At 39.4% G+C, this 9,071-nt stretch overlaps 1 pseudogene; it reads left to right on the forward strand.

Moving 5' to 3' along the window:
- Nucleotides 1-803: 803 nt before the first annotated feature.
- Nucleotides 804-1,241, forward strand: LOC113907976 (annotated as a pseudogene).
- The last annotated feature ends 7,830 nt before the right edge of the window (nucleotides 1,242-9,071 follow it).

Below are 9,071 nucleotides of genomic sequence, written 5' to 3' on the forward strand. Positions count from 1 at the left end.
GGTTCTGGCCAGTGTTCTAAGGCAAGGGTCAAAGGGCATCCAGAATTGAAAGGAAGAAGTAAAACTGTTTCCAAGATGGCACGGATTTCCATGTGGGAAATCCAGTGGAATCTAAAACATAGCTGTTGGAACTAATATGTGTGTTTAGCAAGATTTTAAGTATAAGATCAACATATAAAATCAATTGTATTTCTTTTTTTTTAAGATTTTATTTATTTATTTGACAGAGAGAGAGAACACAAGCAGGGGGAGTGGGAAAGGGAGAAGCAGGCTTCCCGCTGAGCAGGGAGCCCGATGTGGGGCTCAATCCCAGGACCCTGGGATCATGACCTGAGCCAAAGGCAGACGCTTAACAACTGAGCCACCCAGAGGCCCCAAAATCAATTGTATTTCTATATAGTAGCAATGAACAACTAGAAATTGAAATTTAAAAAAAAGTATCATGTACAGTAGCATCAGAAAATATTAAGTACTTAGGGAAAAGACTGATAAAGAATATTCAAGACCTACACACTAGAAACTACAAAACTTTGCTCAGAGACCTCAGTAAATGAGGAGCTATACTATGCTCATGGATCAGAAGACTCAATACTTGTCAAGATGTCAGTTCTTCCCAAACTGACGTATAAATTCAACACAATCCCAGTCAAATTCCCAGCAGCCTTTTTTTATAGAAATTGAAAAGTTGATTCTAAAATTCTTATGGAAATACAATGGACTTAGGATAGCCAAAACAACTTTGAAAAAGAAGGTGGGGGGAGTTGAAGGGCGCTTTTCCCTGGCTGGCAGCCCCGAGGCGACCCATGGCTGGAGTTACTGTAAAAAAATGTGAACCAGCAGGGGTTCATCAGAGCTCAGGCAGTCTTCCTCAAAAAGCTTGGGAAGCTGAAGTTTCCTAAATGGGTGAACACAGTCAAGCTGCCCGAGCATAAAGAGCTTGTTCTCTGTGATGAGACGTGGTTCTACAGATGAGCCACTTCCACAGACCAGTGCCTGTATCTCTCGGGCTGTACCAGGTTGGCTCCATGACTAAGATCTATGGGAGACATCGGAGAAACACCGTCACGCCTAGCCACTTCAGTCAAGGCTCCAAGAATGTGCCCCACAGGGTCCTCCAAGCCCTGGAGAGGCTGAAAGTTACAGACAAGAACCAAGATGGGGACCACAAACTGACACCTCAGGGACAGCGAGGTCTGGACAGAATTTCTGGACAGATGGCGACTGCCAACAAGAAGCATTAGAACAAATGCTGGGTTGCTTCGTTTGTGGAAGAAAAAACAAGTTGAAGAACTTACACTACTTAATTTCAAGATTATTAGAAAGCTACAGTAATCAAGGTAGTAAGTATCCTGTTGGCATCAAGATAGACAAACCTAGGGGAAGAGAATAGAAAGTCTATAAATAGACCCACGCATATATGGGCAATTGATTTTCAACAAAGATGCAAAGGCAGTCTCATGGGACAAAGATAGTCCTTTCAACAAATATCCTGGAACAAATGAATTTTTATGTTCAAAATAAAATAACTCACACTGTATACAAAAATTAACACATAGTGGATCCTAGACCTAAACATAAGCCTAAAAGTATAAAACTTCTAGAACAAAATATAGGAGAAAATCTTAGAGATCTTGGGTTAGGCAAAAATTTCTTAGATAAGAACAGCATAAAATAAAAAACATTGAAAAATTGGACTTCATCAGAACTAAGGATTTTTGTGTTAAAGGAACAAAAAGACAAGCTACAGACAGGGAGAGAGTATTTGCAAAGCATATATGGTAACAAGAGACTTTTACCCAGAATATGTAAAGAACACTCAAAACTCAATAAGAGGGGCACCTGGGTGGCTCAGTCATTAAGCATCTGCCTTCGGCTCAGGTCATGATCCCAGGGTCCTGGGATCAAGCCCCGCATCGGGCTCCCTGCTCGGCGGGAAGCCTGCTTCTCCCTCTCACACTCCCCCTGCTTGTGTTCCCTCTCTCGCTGTGTCCCTCTCTGTCAAATAAATTTTAAAAAATCTTAAAAAAAAAAAAACTCAAGAAAACACACAGCCCAATACTTTAAATGGGCAAAAGGTTTGAATAGACACTACAACAAGGAGATCTACACATGGTAAACAAGCATACAGGAAGATGCTCTATCAGTCATTAGGGAAATACAACTTAAAACTACAATGAGATATCACTATTAGAACAGCTAAAAAATTTTTCTTTGATGACAATACTAAGTGTTGGTGAGACTGTGGAGCAAGTGGAGCTCTCCGACACTGCCAGGGGAAAGGTAAAATGGTACAACCACTTTGGAAATCAGTTTGCCAAGATCTTAAAAAGTTAAACAGACATTACCTTATGACCAGCTATTGTACTCCACAAACTATTTACCCAAGAGATATGAAAGCATATAATCATACAAAGATTTGTATGTAGCAAGATTTATTTGTAATAGCCAAGAGCTGGAAACCCAAATGTCCATCAAAAAAATGAATGAATAAGGGCACTGGGCTGGCTCAGAACATGTGACTCTTGATCTCGGGGTCCTGAGTTGGAGCCCCATGTTGGGTGTAGAGATTACTAAAAAATAAATAAATGAGCTTTATTTTTTTTAAAGTGAATGAATAGGGCGCCTGGGTGGCCCAGTTGGTTAAGCGACTGCCTTCAGCTCAGGTCATGATCCTGGAGTCCCGGGATCGAGTCCCGCATCTGGCTCCCTGCTCAGCGGGGAGTCTGCTTCTCCCTCTGACCCTCTCCCCTCTCATGTGCTCTCTCTCTCTCTCATTCTCTCTCTCAAGTAAATAAATAAAATCTTTTAAAAAAATAAATAAAAGTGATTGAATAAACAAATTAGAACGTGTTCATACATGGGGCGCCAGGGTGGCTCAGTCAGTTAAGCGTCCGACTCTTGGTTTCAGCTCAGGTCATGATCGCAGGGTCCTGGGATAGAGTCCCATGTGGGGCTCCGTGCTCAGTACAGAGTCTGCTTGCCCGCTGCTCCTCCCCCTGCTCATGCTCTCTTTCTCATTCTCTCTCTCTTTCCATCTATCTCTAAAGTGAATAAATAAAATCTTAAAAAAAAGATGTTCATACAAAGGAATACTACCCAACAATAAAAAGCAATGAACAACTGATACACATAACATAGATGAATCCCAAAGTGATTATGCTAAGTCAAAGGAGACAGACAAAAAAGAGTATATTTACACTGTTTGATTCCAATAGAGATATCAAATCTAGAAAGTGCAAACTAACTAATCTATAGTGACAGATAAACACATCAGTGGTTGCCTAGAGATGAGGGGAGGGGGTGGAGAGGGATGGGAGTAACAGATTAAAAAGGGACACAGGGAAACTTTTGGGGGTGATATGGGTATGTTCATTATCTTGACTTAGTGATGATTTCACAGGTGTACTCATATGTGAAAACTTAAACAGTACATTTTAAATATGCGTAGCTTATTGTATTGTCAATTATTCTTCAATAGAGCTATAAAAGGGTAAATAAAAAGAAGCAATAATCAGGTAAAACAAAAGAGTTAGTCCGAAAAAAAAAAGAAATGAGATATAGATATTGGGAAAAAGCAAAATCATCTCTACATGCAGATTATATTATTATCTACTTAGAAAAGTCAAAGATTCCACTGAAGCCTTATAAATCTTATCAGCAAGTTCAGTAAAATGGCCAGTTAAAAGAAAAATATAGAAAAATCAATAGTTTTCTTTCTTACCAACAAAAACCAATTTTAAAAAGTTTAAAAAAATGATTTTATTCATAACAGCAATTACAACTATGAAATACATAGAAATAAATTTTACCAGGGACAAACTAGAAGACTTGAGTAAATGGAGAGATATATGTCATTTTCTCACAATGAAAGAATACTTTGGTAAGGCTGGCAGTTTCCTCAAAATTACTCTATAAATCCAATGCAACTTGAGTTTGAAATTCCAATAGAATTCTTTAACTGAAACTGCAAAAGATAATTCTAAAATTCATCTGGAAGGGTAAATGAGTACCAAGAGAAAAAAAAAAGATAAATAAGGAAAATGGGCTGAGTGGAAATTGCTTGCATTACCACTAATCCAAATGTACCATAAAATAGTAGGTATTATAGTAAGAATAGGATTTGTCTTCACACATAGTAGGTACTTCACAAACATTTGTAAAATGATCAAGTAAATCAATAAGCTAACAGATCAATAGAACAAATAGTCCAGAAGCAGTATCAAAACCCTTTTTCATATAGTGAATATTGTAATATAAACCTTTATCATATATCTCTATTAAATATGTCCTTGATATCCATGAGCACCTCAAAGTCAACATGCCCTAGATTGACCTAACCACATTTCCTCCCTCTCCAAGCTCCCCATCTCTATTCCTGCTCCTCTTCCTACTTCACAGTTCTGCCAAATCACTCAAATAGAAAAAGTGGTCACCCTGGATCCCTTTCTCCCCCTCACGCTCTCATTCAGTTTTACTTTCTAAGATATCGGTCTCCACCTCCTACCACAGAGGAATTTAGCACATGATAAAAACAGCAAGGAAGGACACAGTGCTGGAACAAGTGGCTATCTATGGAAAAGAAATACTAAGTTAAATCCATATATAAAAATGAATTCCAGATGGATTAAATATCTAAGTATATAAAGAGTTAAACTATAAAACACATGAAAGAAAGGGCCACCTGGCTGGTTCAGTTGGTGGAGCATGAGACTCTTGATCTCAGGGTTGTGAATTCAAGCCCCATATTTTGTGTAGATTTTACTTAAAAAAAGAAAACACTTGAAAGAAATAGACAAGGATGCTCTTTATAATTTAGGGATGGGAAGGACTTTTTATAAGACATAGAAGTCATAAACCACAAAGAAAAACAGCAACAGATTTGGTTATAGTGAGAAGCACCACCAAGTTAAAAACTGAATGCTAGATGGGGAGTATTTGCAACATTTAAGACATAGATGAGGTTAATTACTATCCCCATTATCCATTATCCATTATCCTTTCTTCTAGCAACCATCCTCCCCCAGCCCATGTCCCCTGGAGAACCACTCCTCGCCTACTCTATGGCATGTGGTTTGATGGGGCTGGCCCGCCTCCCAGTTCCTGGATGAGGCATATGACCTAGGCTTGACCAGTCAGTATATTCCATCCTCCCTCAAGCAAATTGATTGGTTTAGGGCGGAGTGTGTGATCTAAGTGAGGGTCAAATTAGAGACCATATATATATATAATGGAATATTATGCAGCCATCAAAAGGAATGAGATCTTGCCATTTGCAACGACGTGGATGGAACTGGAGGGTGTTATGCTGAGTGAAATAAGTCAATCAGAGAAAGACATGTATCATATGACCTCACTGATATGAGAAATTCTTAATCTCAGGAAATAAACTGAGTGTTGCTGGAGTGGTGGGGGGTGGGAGGGATGGGGTGGCTGGGAGATAGACATTGGAGAGGGTATGTGCTATGGTGAGTGCTGTGAATTGTGCAAGACTGTTGAATCACAGATCTGTACTTCTGAAACAAATAATGCAACATATGTTAAGAAAAAAGAAAAAGAAGAAGATATCAGGAGGGGAAGAATGAAGGGGAGTAAGTCGGAGGGGGAGAAAAACCATGAGAGACGATGGACTCTGAAAAACAAACTGAGGGTTCTAGAGGGGAGGAGGGTGGGGGGATGGGTTAGCCTGGTGATGGGTATTAAAGAGGGCACATTCTGCGTGGAGCACTGGGTGTTATGCACAAACAATGAATCATGGAACACTACATCAAGAACTAATGATGTAATGTATGATTAACATAACAATAAAATTTAAAAAAAATTAGAGACCACACTGTGACTTTTCTAATCTCTCAGAAAAGAAGAGCAGATGGAGTGTATCTGGAATTTCTATGGCCATCTTTTTTTTAAGATTTTATTTATTTCTTTGACAGAGGGAGACACAGCCAGAGAGGGAACACAAGCAGGGGGAGTGGGAGAGGGAGAAGCAGGCTTCCCGCCGAGCAGGGAGCCTGATGTGGGGCTCGATCCCTGGACCCTGGGACCATGACCTGAGTTGAAGGCAGACACTTAACAACTGAGCCACCCACGCGCCCCTTCTATGACCATCTTGACTTCATATGGAAGAGCTTATCTGAGAATAAAACCAAAACAAAGGAAATCAAAGCCATGTACTGCTGAAAGATTTATGAAGACAAAGTCTGGGCACCTGGACCTAGCTGTGCCTAAGGTCAGCTGCCCCTAGGAATTTAGTTATGTGAGCCAATAAAGCCGTCCCGCCTTCTTTTTTCACGAAAGCCAATTTGAATTTTATTTCTGTCCCTTGCAAACCAGAGCAATTCTAATATTTAATCTATCCTTAAAAATATTTACTCAACTGTTGTTGAAGTGAAAAAGATTTCAGAAAACTATATATAAATGTTATTCTGTTTTTAATTTTTTTTTAGATTTTAAGTAGGCTCCACACCCAATGTGGGGCTTGAACTCATGACCCTGAGATCAAGAGTCATATGCTCTACTGACTGAACCTGCCAGGTGCTCCTATTCTGTTTTTAATTTTTTTTAAATATATGTCTATGCATATAAAAAAGTCTGGAAGGACACATAAACACACACACACATTATTAGCAGTCTTAATCCCTAAGGGAGTGGCAATGGAGGCCAAGGGAATACAATTTTAACCCTACACATGGGCTTTATGATTTGAATTTTTCCAAAGAGCATTGAATCATTCAATCAACAAATAATTATTAAGTACCTATTCTGCCCAATCACTGTTCTAGGCTGGGGCCATAGCATTAAATACAACAAATAAAACCCTTGCTTTTCTGGTAGGGAGAGGCATCATTATTTTTTTAAGATTTTCTTTATTTATTTGAGAGGTAGAGAGAAAGAGCATGAGCAGGGAGAGGAGCAGAGGGTGAGGGAGAAGTAGACTCCCTGCTGAGCAGGGACCCTGATGCGGAGCTCGATCCCATGACCCTGGGATCATGACTTGAGCCAAAGGCAGACAGACGCTTAACCGACTGAGCCACCCAGGTGCCCAAGGCATCATTATCTTTTTTAAATTATCTTAAAAATTAATTAATCCAGGGGTGCCTGGGTGGCTCAGTCAGTTAAGCATCTGCCTTCAGCTCAGGTCCTGATCTCAGGGTCCTGGGATTGAGCCCCGCATCGGGGTCCCTGCTCAGTGGGGAATCTACTTCTCCCTCTCCTTCTGCTCCTCCCCCTGCTCATGCTCCTTCTCTCTACCTCTTAAATAAATAAATAAAATCTTTTAAAAATTTAATTAATCCAATTCTGCTTTCAGTGTGCCTGCATCTTGGCTTCTGAGTATCACTAGAGAAAAGCACACAACTGAGAAGATGAGGACCAAAGAAATAGAAAACAAATGTTCAATAAAATCTACAAAGCCAAAAACTGGTTCTTTGGAAAGAATTGATTTTTTAAATGTAGCAAGAAAGATGAGAGAGAGAGAGAGAACATATAACTCCTATTAGGACTACAAATGGAAGCATTACTACAGATCCTATAGATGTTAAAAAGATGATAGGAGGGTATTACAAACAACTTCACGTCAACATTTGAATGTTTAGATAATGTGAGAAATTCCTTTAAAAACACAACTCACGAAAAATGTCACAGGAACATCCAAAAATGTCATAAAAATATTCTGATTTTTGAGATCACAATAGGCCTATGTATCTGTTAAAAGAAATTGAATCTTTAATTTAAAATCTTCCACAAAGAAAACTCCAGACCCAGATGGCTTCTAGGGGGAATTCTTCCAAACATTTAAGGAAGAAATAATACCATTTTACACAAATTCAGCAAATAGAGAAAAAAAGAGAACATTTTCCAACTCATTTTATGAGACTTGACTAACCTTGATACCAAAACCTGGCAAGGATATTACAAGAAAGGAGAATTACAGCCAATATCTCTCATAAACATAGATGCAAAATCCAACACAAAAATGCCAAATCAAATTTAGTAATTTTTTGAAAAGGCAATTCATAGTAAAGATCAGATGCAGTTTTGTCCAGCAATGAAGGTTGATTTAATGTTCCAAAATCAACCAATGTAGGGTGCCTGGGTGGCTCAGTTGGTTAAGCGACTGCCTTCGGCTCAGGTCATGATCCTGGAGTCCCAGGATCGAGTCCCGCATTGGGCTCCCTGCTCAGCGGGGAATCTGCTTCTCCCTCTGACTCTCCCCCCTCTCATGATCTCTCTCTCTCTATCTCATTCTCTCTCTCAAATAAATAAATAAAAAATCTTTTAAAAAAAACTTCAAAATCAACCAATGTAACTACCCACATTAACAAAATTAAGTAGACAAACTATCTGACCATTTTAATAGATACAGAAAAAGCTTTTGATAAAATTGAATACCCATTCATGAGAAAACTAGAATAAAAGGGAATCTGATAAAGGATCTCTCAAAAAAAAAAAACTTTACAGTTGGGATGCCTGGATAGCTCAGTCAGTTAAGCGTCTGACTCTTGATTTCAGCTCAGGTCATGATTTCAGGGTCATGAGACCAAGTCCCACACTGGGCTCCATATTGGGCATGGAGCCCGCTTAAGATTCTCTCTTTCACTCTCCCTCTACCCCTTCCCCCATCTCTTTCTCTCTTAAAAAACAAAAACCTATAGTTGACATCATATTTAATACTGCAATATCGAGTGCTTTCCCCCTATATTAGGCACAAATATCCTTGCAGCCTTGGGGTAGGCAAAAATATATTGGGACAAAAAAGTGCTAGTTATACAAGAAAAAAGTGATAGGGACGCCTGGGAGGCTCAGTCGGTTGAGCGTCTGCCTTCGGCTCAGGTCATGATCCCAGGGTGCTGGGATCGAGTCCCGCATCGGGCTCCCTGCTCGGCGGGGAGCCTGCTCCTCCTTCTGCCTCTGCCTCTCTCTCTCTCTGTCTCTCATGAATAAATAAATAAAATCTTTAAAAAAAGAAAAAAGTGATAAAGTGGACTTAATTGATATTTAAAATTTCTGCACATCAAATAATGCCCTTACAAAATGAAAAACTAAACTATACCTGATACAGAATCTATACAAAG

This window comes from Zalophus californianus, chromosome 16, assembly GCF_009762305.2.
Source record: "Zalophus californianus isolate mZalCal1 chromosome 16, mZalCal1.pri.v2, whole genome shotgun sequence".
Taxonomy (NCBI): domain Eukaryota; kingdom Metazoa; phylum Chordata; class Mammalia; order Carnivora; family Otariidae; genus Zalophus; species Zalophus californianus.